A 14,567-nucleotide genomic window follows, 5' to 3' on the forward strand; every position below is an offset into this window, starting at 1 on the left:
AACGCCATTGACTTATAAGCACTTTGAGGGATAGAACAATATTTAATCTCATATCACATTGCCTCTAGAAGATGTTAGTAAATGTTTACTGAATGGAACACTTTGGGAAGCACAGGGTATCATTTAGACTCCCTCAGAAAGGGCCACTACAAAACCTACTTTATTCTGTTCCTGTTTGATGCTCCTAGAATACAGTTACTTGCAGTTCTCCAAATAACCCATGTGGATCTCTGTTCCTGGAAAGCTCATCATCTACTAATTGCTTTGCCCTATTCTTCTTCCAGAGCCCAATCTAATCACCTAAGAAGTGTTTCATATTGCCAGCCCAGACGTCAAACCACTATCAAAGCCCCCAGGGCACCAAAGTTCATCATTCCTCTTCTATATGAACTCTATCTTATGCACACTTTATGGAGGAGGTGCACTGACCACATACTATTATCTGCTGTGTTCATATCTGTGCATCACATCCTAAACTGTGAGCTTCTTGAGTGAAAAACTAATGTCTTGAACATCTGGGGGGTCCAGCAGCTATCACAGGAGCCAGCACATGAGGGTACTTGGGAAATGAATGAGGGATTGGATGGTTCCTGTCTTCTAGCCATCAAGTGGGCCACCACTAGAGGGCACTGGCAGCTCTCTTAGACTTCAGGTGTTCCCTCAGCCTGACACAGGATCAGGGCTGTTGGTAAAGGCAACAGAACTGAAACCTGGGCTTCTGTATTTCACCCAGGCAGCAGGACAGAGGGTGGATGCTCTTATTTCTGGTTCAATTTCTCTGCGCTGAGTGCCTTTTCAGATTTCTAACTACTTTCTCTGCCTCCGTACTCTCTAGCTTACAACATATTCTTCTTACTTCATCAGGTGTGTCTAAGAAGCAGCTCTACTCAAGTCACATCTTCTTAGCATGTTGTACAAGGCCCTGTGCAAATGCCCAACCTGACTCTGAAATTGTATGTCTGCCACTGGTCCTGGTCCTCCAACACCCTGGCAGAACCAATCACTTTTGCTGTTTGCTGAATAGACTGTTTACTCTCACACAGCACATGCTTTTAGCTCATGCTGTTTCCTCATCCAAGAATACCCTCTGTCCCTCTCAGACTCCTGCTTGTCGTACAATAGTCCTTTAGGCTATACTTGATAAAAAATTTTCCAGCCATCCAGGCAGATTTTGCTGTTTTATCTTCTGTACATTTTAAGAATGTACCTTTAATTTAGTACATTATATTTGCCTGTTTGCTTATTCCTCTCCTCCAGTTTTATATTTTCTTCTCAAGGGCAGGTATCACAATTCAGAATCTATGGGCTGTTTACTTGTTTCGTGTGTTTTTTAAAATATATTTTTATTGATTTCAGAGAGGAAAGGAGAGGGAGAGAGAGATAGAAACATCAATGATGAAAGAGAATCATTCATCGGCTGCCTCCTGCACATTCCCTACTGGGGATTGAGCCTGCAACCTGGGCATGTGCCCTTGATCAGAATCGAATCTGGGACCCTTCAGTCTGCAGGCCGATGCTCTATCCAGTGAGCCAAACTGGCTAGGGCTATGGGCTGTTTACTTGTAATTAAACATAGCTGGAAAGATAGAGGACCTTTAATTGTTATAGATATTCCCATGAAGCCAGGCTAACCCCTGAAGAAGCTCTCCCAACTTGGGTGGCAAGATAGAAACTTCTAGGTACATTTTTCTGCACATTGTGCTCTGAATGAAACTCTTGAGTGGTTTAAGATCATCAATGTTTAGGTTGTAAATAGACAGCATTTGTATCACAGTCCTCTATTTCTTGTCTATAATAGACTTTACTAAATATCATGACAAGCAGGATCCAGTAGGCCCTTTAGATTAATTGCATTTGCCATTTGGGGCCTGGAAGAGAAAAGTCAAACACCCAAGCAAAGCACAAGTCATACCTTAGATGGACTATGATGTATATGCGAGGCCTTTGCATATGGGGTTCCTTCTGCCTGGAATCTAAGTGCTCCACTCACCTGCACTTCATCTATTGGCCATTTTGTCTCTCTAATATACTCCTATTTCACCTTTACAACTCCAATCCAACCTCACCTCCTCTGGGACACCCACCCTAACTTTCATAATCAAAATTTGGCTCTCCCTCTCCATGTTCCCATTGTGTTTTTGAATGTTTCCATTATATCGCTTTTAATTGTTTGATTCCTCTGTGTTTTCCCTTTGAGACTATGCACTCCTTGCTGATACAGTTTATATCTTCCTATCTCCACGACTCTAGCATTTCACCCAGTGTCAGACACAGCAAGCACTTATTACATACTCAATGAATGAATGACTGCATGTTTTATTCCGTCCTTCAACAAATATTAATCGCTAAAGTATCCATCCTTGGAGTTTGGGTGGCTTAACTTTTTTCGTAGCAGAGTTCCCTGGAGGTGGGCCCAAGGTAATAAACAACCGGAATTTAGAAGTCCCAGAGGGTGTCAATAGGGAAGCCTGTCTGCAGGTGACAGGATCACAGCCACCAAAGTTGTGCTCTGAACGATAACTTTCACCTCCAGTGAGGCAGGGCTGTCCAAATCCAGGCAGACCCCTTCTAGGATGGGTCTGGAGACCTGTGAAGACTCTAGAACAAGAACTCAATGGAAGCCAAAGTGGAAGCCTTAACTTACAAAATAGAATCTTTGGAGGAAATTTATGTTGAGTTCCCACTATCAGGAAAGAGGCTAAACCTCAAGAGCTCAGAAATCTTGAGTCATAGCTGTGCTGTAGCCACACAGGAGGGCAGTATTACCAAGCCTTACTTGGGGGTGTTTGCAACCACAGGAAGCAGCTCAGGTGATGGTCAGAACTGAACGGGTGTAGCTGTTAGAAGCTGGGGGAGGCTGAGCCAGGGTTTTGAGATGAGGTTGACTACAGGGATTATGTCCATCTATGTGTTCTTTGTACTGGGTTCATAGCAAAGGCTCAAGGAACGTTTGTAGAATTGCTAATTCATGATTTTTCTAACATTGGGCAACAGACCTGAGACCGGTTATTGGTTCCAAATGATCTGGGCAGATTAGAGGAAGGCGAAAATGAGGAGACCCTGAGGTCACACTAAGATTTCTAACCTGAATGCAAACCTGATTTCCTACCTAATCACTGGAGGCTTATCCGGCCTGAAGTTGACTCTAATGGTAAACCCTTATGTGGGGGCCATTTCATTTTAAAGGTGCTATTTTAGCTTATCAAAAATTAAAGTATGTTCTCCCCTCCCACATTCCATTTGAGAAGTATATCTGTCATATTAAGATACTTTTATCAAGTTTACCAGCCTGCTTGTCAAGTTTGTTATAGTTAGTCACCCAGAGAATTATAAATATCTTTACCCTCAGATGTGGTCATGTTGGAGGAAGGGAGGAGAAGGGTGGCAGGCTGGCAGTTGACTTTTTCAAAGCCATTGCCATATTAAGTACTTTGAATTGCTTCTCTGGTTCTTCCCATAAGTTTGAGGTTTATTAGACTTGCTGCTGATCTGAATGGGCATGGCCACATGTTGGTAAAGTTGTGGGAGACAGTTGCTGTTTTTCTTGGCCACATTCTCATATTGTTCTCCCTGCACGGGATAGTGATATTTCTCTTGGAAAACGGCTAATAATTCATGTTTATCTTATAAACAGTGTGCAGAACTGATGGTGTTTCCCTCTTTGCAGTGGCTGTGTTTGTGCAATGGCTGAAAGCTTTCTGTCAAAACTTTGTCTCACTTGCAGTAGATTCATTTTTCCAACTAAATGAAAGTAGCCACCATTAATGAACATTTGTTATGTTCCGGGCACTGAATCATAGCATCCCCATAATCATCACCACTTAGAGTAACTCATGAATTAAGTTCTATTTTTATCTCATTTTTAGAGTGGAGAGAACTGAGACTTAGAGACATTAGAGACCCAAGTGTTACTCGGCCCTAATTCTATGTGCTGTCAAAGTTTGTGTGGCAGATATGACATCCAGACCACAAACCTAGGTACATATAAAATCTTTATTTATATTATACAATTATTCTCTAGGCCTTTTTGCTGGGGTGGTAGAAAAGGCAATCACGGTCACCGTTGGTACTCACCATACCAAGGAGTTGTGCTGAGGTCCCCTGGTTAGTTGCCAGTAGTGCCACATTGTCAGAGAGGCAGTCATTGGTCCAATGAAGATTCTCACTGTTCCAGAGCACGTGATCCAATCCTCTGACCCGGCTGCTCTCCTGTTCCATCTTACATTCGAGGCAATGGACCTTTGGTAAAGATTGGAACTCTGGTAGTGAGGGTGCCACTCTCCTAGTACATCAAAGAGACATTCTCACTGTCCTGCACAATCTCCCTGCAGTGTTATTTTTATTACTGAGTGATGCATGGACACTGACTTCGATTATTTCTGGGGCGCCCGGGAAACAGCTCCTTATTTCCAAGTTTCTCAAAGTTGCTCTCTCTACCCCCATCTTCATGAAAATACTGGCATAGTTTCTTCAAGAACTTCTCACTTTACATGACACAAAGAACACTTTGCTTTAAGCATCTTCTGTTTCCCACCCTACCAAAGTCCTAGAGGCCAGCCCGTACTTAAGTTACGGCTCTGAGGTGGGGAAATATAGGAAGAATAAAGGTAAGTTAGTATTCTCAGAACTTATTCTGCCTTGTGTCTCTTTTTAGTTTTAGCAGATGGGTTGAATGGGTGTGAGTTCACTGATGAGGTGCGATGAGTTTTAATGATTGTGTCCTTTCCTTGCAAGTCTATTTTATAGAACCGACTACCAGGAAGAGTTGTTCTTCTAAATCTCTGGTTTATTTTTAACTTACGGACACTGTGAGTCATAGAACAAACTACATTTTCCTTTCTGCAGGTCTTTCGGACACATTTTGGTCAGATACGTGTCTGTGTACTCTGATATTCAGAAGAAATATTTTCTATGCCGAGATTTTTAAATAATAAGATTTGTTTAAAAAATACTGCATGTTATCACATGAGTCAGGGCATGGGGGAGAGGAAAGCCTAATGAAAGTGAGCTCTGATTCAGTCTTTTAAGCATTTTTTAACATTTCTCTTTTTTTAACTATCTAGATTACAGGTTTTTACATTCAATTAAGAAAGGTGGTGTAACTATCAAGTAACACTTGTAAGATATAGATATAAAGATGTAGTGATATAACTTTGTTTCTCCTTAAACATTTATTTTTCCACCAGGGAGCTGGAGGAAGAGTGTTGCAGGTCAGCCCAAAGAGGCAGGGAATTGCAGCCCCGTGCTGGAAGCTGAGCACAGTGTGGATCTGCATGTACTCCACCTCCTAAGCCCTGAGGCAGCTCCACAGACTTGAACTTCCCCACCCTTCAGAACTGGGGAGAATTGAATTTCTTTCCACTTAAGCTCTACTAGGTTGCTATGTTCCCCAAGGGCACTCAATACATATTTACTAAATTGAATGTTGCCCTGTGTTATCTTTCTCTCTCTCTCTCTCTCTCTCTCTCTCTCTCTCTCTCTCTCTCTCTCTCTCTTGTTAATCCTCACCCAAGGATATTTTCCCACTCTGACTTTCAGAAAGAGTGGAAAGCACAGCAGAAAGCAGGAGTGGGGCGGGGTGGGGGGTGGGGAGGGTGGGAAACATTGATGTGAGAAGGGCACATTGATTGGTTGCCTCCCAACACGTGTCCAGACCAGGGCGAAGGATTGAACCTGCAACCCAAGTACATGCCCTTGGCTGGGAATTGAACCTACTACCCTCCAGTGAGCAGGCCAATGCTCTAACCACTGAGCTGTACTCACCAGGCCTTCCTTTCTCTCTTTTTTTCTCCCCTGATCCTCTGGCTGGGCCCTTGGGTCCTTGAAAATCATATTTTTCCAGTGTTCTCTTACTTTTTTTTCTCACTAGTTTTCAGTGCTGGGCCTCTCTGTGTTTTAATATCATCTCTTCATGCTTGTTTTCTCTGTGTCTGGGTCTTATCTCACAGCTTCTCTCTGAATCTGTCCCTTTCTGTTTTCTTTCTCTGAGACTCTCTGTTCTTCCATTTCTCCTTTGCATCTCTCTCTGACTCTCTCTCTCTCTCTCTTTCTTTAACACACACACACACACACACACACACACACACACTTTTCTATATTTGTGTTTGTTTCCCTCCAGAGTTACCACAAAAAAATCATTGTAGTTTTTAAAGAAATTAAACACATTTGAAGATTTTTATAATTGCTCAGAATACACAGCATTTTTAGTCCCCCAATACAGGAACGTGAGGAAAGTAGATTTGTCTATATTAATCATAATACACTGCAAGGCATATAGAGTGAACCCTCTTCTGGGTTCTCTGCTTGCACTCTGTCCAGACAGGGTTGCATTCCTCTGACACCAATCTGACATTTCACCAGGAGACTATTAGCCTGGAGGGAATACCAACCTGTCCCTTCCCCTAGTATTTTGAATCCCATTACAGTCATTTGGCCCCAGATATTGGCACAGAAACACTGGTTTGGTTGCACAAAGTCCTTGGAGCCTGACATTTCTTATCTTCTGTGTCTCGAATTTTAAGGACTGAAATAAGACATTGATTTGCTACCGCTTTCCCTTGCTTCACTTTCTGGTGATGATCTAAAGGGTGTGGTCAGCTGCTTCTTGGGTTTGACCTGGTCATCATACTGCCTTGAACATTAACATTAATCCTCTAAATAACATTTGTACCTGGAAAGGTAGTGAACCAATCCTATCTAATAAAGAGGGAATATGCTAATTGACTGCCACGCCCTCAAAGATGGCGGTGCCCACAGCCATAAAATGGAGGCACCCAGTCCCCTCAGCCCCCTAACTGCCCAGGGCCAGCCGGAGGAGCAGGCAAGCTTCAGATGGCGGCTGCCCAGCTGCTCAGGGCCGGCCTGAGGTGCAGGTAACCAGGGCCGGCCGAGGCTTGCGTTGCTGACAGTGGCAGCAGCAGAGGTGTGATGGGGGCATCACCTTCTCCTGATCGCTGGGTCACCTCCCACCCCTGAGGGCTCCCGGACTGTGAGAGGGGGCAGGCCAGGCTGAGGGACCCCCCTCACCCCCGCCGCCACCCTCCAGTGCATGAATTTTCATGCACTAGGCCTCTAGTTGTCATATAAGAGGGTATAAGGAGGATGAAATTTAAAGTGGCTCTGCATGCAAAGCCTTTGCTCTTTTGTTTAGGAGAAGAAACAAATTTTTTTCTATTTAGGCTATCATTATTGACAGACAAATGTGATGAACACCTTATGCAAAATATCTCATTCACTCCTTAGAAGCAATCCTGCAACTTAATATGATGACCCCCATATTGCAGATGACAAACTAAGACCAAGAGAAGTTAAGTGACTTGACAAAGGTCATATAAAATAGCAGAGTGGAAACTTGTTATTTATCAATGCTTTTAAGTTCTTGAGGGCAATTTTTATATCTAAAAGAGGTTATTTGGGTGCAAAATTCATGTTTAATTCATTTGAAATTCTTGTTTTTCTTAAGCTTGTACATTAGTTTATAAATTTTATCAATAAATCTTGCATATCTTATCATTACTTTGAAGGAAAATATTACAACTTAATTAAATTCCATGAATATTTAGCCACATTTATTAATGTAATATATTTTTATTTTCTTTTAAAGTACATCAATCATGTGATTTTAAACTTCCCAAGAACTTAAGTAGTTCTCAATTTAATAAATTAAATTTATAGATATGGTGAACTTTAGGTTCTTTGAAGTGTTCCAAGTAAGATTTCAACATGAAATTACAAGTCTAAAGCAATGACTCAGTTATTCATTTTAACTTGGAATTCCATGTTATTTTAATAGGCCTAATTTTTTAAACATTAAAAAATAAGCACATATTTCTGAATACAAATATTTTTGCACTGTGATCTTTCTATTTTGAATTTTTATATATAATACTAAATTTTCTCATCTTTAAAAGATAAGGATATAATATATAATCCCCAATAATTTTTAACAAATCTTTGTTGTTGAAAGTATTACATAGGTCCTCCCATTAACCTCTTCCAGCTGGCTCCTGTTCCCCTCCCCCGCCAGCTCCCACCAGGACCTCACCACCCCATTGTCTATGTCCACAGGTTATGCATATATGCATACAAGTTCATTGGTTAATCTCTTCCCACTCACCCTCCCTGGCCTTCCCTCTGAGGTTTAACAGTCTGTTCATGCTTCTATGTCTCTGAGTCTATTTTTGATCATCATTTTATTTTGTTCATTAGATTCCACATATGAGTGAGATCATGTGACACTTATCTTTCTATGAATAGCTTATTTCAATCAGCATAATATTCTCCAGTTCCATCCATGCTGTTGCAAATGTAAGAGTTCTTTTGTTTTTGTTGCCGCTTAGTATTCCATTGTGTAAATGTAACATAATTTTTTTTTATCCACTCACCTGCTGATGGGCACTTAGGCTGTTTCCAAATCTTAGCTATTGTAAATTGCACTGCTATGAACACAGGGATGCATATATCCTTTCTGATGAGTGTTTAAGGTTTCTTAGTATATATTCCTGGGGGTGGGATCACAGGGGCAAATGGAAGTTCATACCCCAAAATTTGATGTTACTTTCTAAGTAATTTTGGGAGTTGTCTTCTCAGTTTGCTGAAGTTTCTTGACAACTAGAATTACTCTCATGTATGTGAGGTTCCCATATATATGTATGTATTAAATTTGGTTATTTTCTCTTGCAAAATAAAAACAAAAATAAAAAAACAGAATTACCAGCCAGACATGACTGCACCCTATCTACAATGCTATTGTGACACACTGAGCCCTTTTTACCTAAGTCATTGTTCTCTGTGGAAGACAGCATTTTATTGTTGTTGTTAATCCTTACCCAAGGATATTTTCCCATTGATTTAAGAGGGGAGAGACAGAGACAGAGAAACATTGATGTGAGAGAGACACATCGATTGGTTGCCTTCTGCACATGCTTCAACCAGATGGAGCCTCCAACCCGAGACCCTTAAGTCTGTGGGGTGATGCTCTATCCACTGAGCAAAACCTGCTAGGGCTGTGGTAGATCTAAGGTGGCCTTCAAGATTTCTGTTGCCTGGTATACACAACCTGTCTAGTCATTGCTCCTTGAGTGTGGATAAAAGTTGTGAACATAATAGGTTATTCCTCCTGTGATTGTTATGATATATAGCAAAAAGGATTTTCCAAATGTAATGAATTTCTGGATGTAATGAATTTGAGTTAATCAAATGGATAACAATGTCTTGGTTGGGCCTGGCCTACTCAGGTGAGCCTTCAAAGAGACAAGAAACAGCCCTAGCTGGTTGGCTCAGTGGATAGAGTGTTGGCCTGAGAACTAAGGGTCCCGGGTTTGATTCCATTCAAGAGCATGTACCTCGGTTGCAGGCTCCTCCCTGGCCTGGGCCCTGGTTGGGGCTCATGCAGGAGGCAACTAATCGATATGTTTTTCTCACATCGATATTTCTCTCTGTCTTTCCCTCTCTTCCACTCTCTCTAAGTATCAATGGAAAAATATCCTCAGGTGAGGATTAAAAAAAAAGAGAGAGAGACAAGAAACAGTGACAGCATCCTCCTGCTGGTATTGGAAAAGGACCTTCAAGCTTCAAATGAGATCACAGTCCTGGATGACACTTTGATTTCTGTCTGATGAGACCTGGAGCAGAGGATCCAACTAACCCAGACCCAGACTCCCCCACAGGAACTATGTGGTAATAAATTTGTATTGCTTTAAGTGTCAAAGCTTCTGGTGATTTGGGAGAAAGCAATAAAACACCAACATACTCTCCAACTGGGGTAGTTTTGTCACCTGTGTCCTTCAAATTCAATTTATACATTCCTAATTCTTCTGTCCCCTCACAGGAGACCTGAAATCCCTCCAGGGTGCTACATTCCTCAATAAAGTTTTGCATCATTTGTTGGTTGAGATATTTAAATATCTTCCCAAATACAGGAATTCTGCAGGTTTCCAAGTTCTTATAAATAGGAACTTGAAGGAGCTCCTCTCTGTTATATTCTTCCTATATTTGGGCAACAACTCTCCGAGATATTACAAAGACATCCGCTTGAATTCTGTATGTCTTTCATTATTTTGTCTAACGATTCCAATGACATTTTTCTGAAAACACTAGATTCCAAATCTGTCTGATTCTATAGTCATACTCTTTCTATTCCTCCCTTTAGTAACCAGGGATAAGTTATGTTTTTATGAAAAGTCTTGAGTGCTGAAATGATATTGGAATCCAATTTCCCATGATATTCTGAACATTCTAAAATTTCTCTGACTTACGCTTTTGAGGTACTCTCTGATTTTTCTAAAGCAATAGTAATTTTATTCTAACATCATCACTCAGTCCATCAAAAACATGTAATATACTTCCTATCAAATGATTTTTAAGTGCACTTGTACATTTATTTATTAAGCTATTTTTAATAGTACACTGATAATTGATTCATGTATATTCCTATATAATAAAACCCTAATATGCAAATCGACCAAACAGCAGAATGACTGGTGGAACGACCAGTTGCTATGACACACACTGCCCCCCTCAGAGGGAGGCGCCAGTGGCGGCAGAGGTGGGGCTGGCCAGCAGGTTGTGCCAGGCCACCAGCCCAGGCAAGTGCCCACAGGGGACCCTCGATCGCCCCACCGGCCAGTCACCCCACAGATGGCCCTGATCGCCGGCCAGGCCTAGGGACCCTACCCTATATATTGGGAACAGTCTCTTAGATTTAAAAATTAAAGCCTGGCAAGGCTACTCTATCACTGAAAAAACAGGATGATGCAGCGATGACATGCATGAACTCTGGCTTGCAGATTTTGTGCTCAGCCCTGATTCTGACACTTACAACTGTGTGACAAAGCCAATTACTTAACTTCTCTCTGCTTCAGTTTTTCCACCCATAAGATGGGGAAAATGGTACTATTGCCTCAGAAGGATCTTGTTATGTACTACTTTTTATAATCAGGGCAAAAAAATGTAGCTGCCCATACAATAGCAAGATGCTTTTCACCTGTACGAAAAGTATGGTCACTGGTGCATGCAGTGTCCCGGATTTCGAGAGGGATGTCCAACTGCCGGTTTAGGCCCGACATCCCTTGAGGGGTCCCAGAATGCAAGAGGATGCAGGCTGGGCCGAGGGAACCCTCCTCCCCCCCATCCCCTGTACAAATTTCATGCACTGGGCCTCTGGTATATATATAATACTATGAGACATACAAAGAATAAAAGATACAATTCCCTTCCTATATGACTTTATGACCTAGTTGAAACAAGATATAAATGAAAAAAATTAATAATTTGTATAGAAAATAATAGAAATTAAGCGATACATTTTAAGTGATATGACCAGTACAGATGAAGGTTAAATGAAAAAAATTTCACAAAGCAAGTAGGATTTAAGCTTATTCATTCATTTATTCATTCAACAAATATGTATTTAGAAACTTTGATGTGTCGGGCACTGTGTTAAGCTCTGACAGCCAAAGAATAAGTCATTAGTCACCCCCTTCACTAAGCTCACTTTCTAGCTGAGAAAACAAAACCATAAGAAAAGTATGAGGAACACTCACATAAATGCTGCTATAATGGTATGTACAACATGCAGTGCAAACCACGTGGAGAGAGGAAGTATGCTGGCCATGAGGATGGGTAGACATAAATGGAAGTCCACAGATGTCTGCTGAGCTTGAAAGTGAAAATAACACTGGTTTTTGTTAACCATTTTCTATGTCCTGAGAATTGCCCTAAGCACTTTACACTAAGGAACCCCATATAATCCTCACAGTGGGAAGCAATCCCCCCTGCCAAGAGGACACTAAGGTCATTTTACCACAGCTCACCACCCCCTTCCCCACTACTCCAATCAAGTCATTCTCATCTCTCTCTCTCAGACTTTTGCAGAAGACCTTGAACTCATCTCTGTTTCTGCCGTTGCCTCACAGCAGGTTTCTTTGCAATCTTTTAAAAACACAAATCAGATAATGTCAACGCTCTGAGCAAACTTTCCAACAACTTCCCATTTCACTTGCATTATAGCCCAAGGCTCTTAACATGGCTTTCAAGATCCTACATGATTTTGATGTCAACTCCTCTGTGACATCATTCCTTACCACTCTCTCCTGAACCCATCCCCCGGCCCCTTGTTACTCTCCCTGCCAGGAATTCTGTCTCCCAGATATTGACAGCCTCACTTCCTCATTCCTTCAGGTCTCTGATCAAATGGCATCTTATCAGAAAAGTTGTGTTGGGTCAGCCTGTGGAAAGCACAGCCCTCTCTCCTCTCCACTCCCACATCCCCCTACCCTGCTTGTCAGGTATTTTCTGTCTCCTCAAACTAAAATAAAGGTCTCTTGAGGACAGGAACTTTGTAGTGCTTTTTAGTCTAAGCCCAATGCACAACACAAAGCCTGGCACCTGCTAGAGTCTCAAGACATGTTGTTAAAACCATGAAGTCATCATGAATGAAATGACTTGCCAATGATCATACCCAGAGCTGGCCCTTGGATCCAAATTTGTCTAACTCCGGAGTCCAAGGTTTTATTTATTTATTTATTTATTTATTTATTTTTTAAATAAATCTTTATTGTTCAGATTATTACAGGTGTTCCTCTTTTTTTTCCCCCTAGCTCCCCTCCACCTGATTCCCCACCCCACCCCATGCCCTTACCCCCCGCCACTGTCTTCATCCATAGGTGTAAGATTTTTGTCCAGTCTCTTCCCGCACCCCTCACACCCCCTCCCCCCTGAGAATTGTCAGTCCACTCCCTTTCTATGTCCCTGATTCTATTATATTCACCAGTCCATTCTGTTCTTCAGATTTTTTATTCACTTGATTTTTAGATTCACTTGTTGGTAGGTATGTATTTGATGTCATTTTGTTGTTCATAATTTTTATCTTTACCTTTTTCTTCTTCTTCCTCTTCTTAAAGAACACCTTTCAGCATTTCATGTAATCCTGGTTTGGTGGTGATGAACTCCTTTAGCTTTTTCTTGTCTGTGAAGTTCTTTATCTGACCTTCAACTCTGAATGATAGCTTTGCTGGGTAGAGTAATCTTGGTTGTAGGTTCTTGCTGTTCATCACTTTGAATATTTCTTGCCACTCCCTTCTGGCCTGCATAGTTTCTGCCGAGAAATCAGCTGACAGTCGTATGGGTGCTCCCTTGTAGGTAACTAACCGTTTTTCTCTTGCTGCTTTCAAGATTCTCTCTTTGTCTTTTGCCCTTGGCATTTTAATTATGATGTGTCTTGGTGTGGTCCTCTTTGGATTCCTCTTGTATGGGGTTCTGTGTGCTTCCTGAACTTGTAAGTCTATTTCTTTCACCAGGTAGGGAAAGTTTTCTGTCATTATTTCTTCTAATAGGTTTTCAATATTTTGCTCTTTCTCTTCTTCTGGCACCCCAAAAATTCGGATGTTGGTACGCTTAAAGTTGTCCCAGAGGCTCCTTACACTATCTTCATATTTTTGGATTTTTTCTTTTTGTTTTTCTGGTTGGGTGTTTTTTGTTTCCTCATATTTCAGATCTTTGGTTTGATTCTTGGGGTACATTGATCTACAGTTGAGTTTCTGTATATTCTTTATTTCAGACAGTGTATGCTTAATTTCTGACTGGTCCTTTTCCATTTTTTTTGGCATTCTCATTAAGGTCCTTGAAGGTCTCACTAAGCTCCTCGGATGTCTCATCAAGTTTCTCGGTGGTTTTTAGAAGATTCTTGAGTAACCTTATAAATGTGGTTCTGAACTCTGTGTCGTCCATTAGTTTGCTTTCCTCCATTTCTCTCTTTCGTGACATGTTTCTTTGTTTCCGCATTTTTCTGCTTCCTTATGTTGATGGAGTGGCTTTGTGTGGTAGGTGACCTATAGGGGCCAGTAGCTCAGCCTCCCCAATCACCTGAGGTGGACGCCTTTGGTACACCCCTTTGTGGGCTGAGTGCAAAGTCTTGGTGTAGTTAAGCCTTGATTGCTGTTGGTACACAGGGAGGAATTGACCTCCAGGCCAATTGGCTGTGAGGACCCGCTGTGTCTATAATGGAAGAACTGCTGCGCTGGAGACACGCTTATGGTGCAGGACTTGTTTCAGTGGGGCTTTGGTGCTCACTGAGTCTGCCTCTTGAATGTATCACTTATGGATGTGAGGCGTTGAAATCTGGTGTCTCACACTGACCACTAGGTCCACTGGCTTCTGGATCTCCAATGGGGTGCAGGTCAGCTACTGTCTGAGGCCACCCAGCAGGAGCTACAGCGAGAACTACAGTTTTCTCCTCTTTGCTTGGGGTTTGGAGGTTTTGGAGCTGTCTGACCCGGGCTGCAAGTTTGCTAGGTTAAGCTGCGATAGGGCAGGCCATTCATATGCTAAAGCCGCTGCTTGGAGCTTGGGTGGGTTTGTAGATTGTGCAGGGCGGGGTCTCAGGGCGTGACTAGGCTAGGGCTTGGCAAACAGCGATGGCTGCCAGTAAGCCAGCTCTGCGTCTCTGACCGTGTCCCCGCGTCCCGCGCCCCAGCACAATAAACAATTGTTCCTGCGCGCAGCCCTGCAAGCAAGCCTCCCTCACTTTCCGACCCCACGGCAGACAGTCCAGCTTCTCCCCGTAGGAG

At 42.1% G+C, this 14,567-nt stretch overlaps 1 pseudogene across 1 annotated transcript in view; it reads right to left on the reverse strand.

Moving 5' to 3' along the window:
- Positions 1 to 4,218, reverse strand: part of LOC308241066 (nuclear nucleic acid-binding protein C1D-like) — a 170,926-nt pseudogene extending 166,708 nt beyond the window's left edge. Inside the window, exon 1 of the transcript in view lies at positions 4,075 to 4,218. The product of the transcript in view is annotated as a nuclear nucleic acid-binding protein C1D-like (transcript). The remainder of the gene's footprint in view (positions 1 to 4,074) is intronic.
- Positions 4,219 to 14,567: the final 10,349 nt, after the last annotated feature.

Source organism: Plecotus auritus (assembly GCF_963455305.1).
Source record: "Plecotus auritus genome assembly, chromosome: 2".
Taxonomy (NCBI): Eukaryota; Metazoa; Chordata; class Mammalia; order Chiroptera; family Vespertilionidae; genus Plecotus; species Plecotus auritus.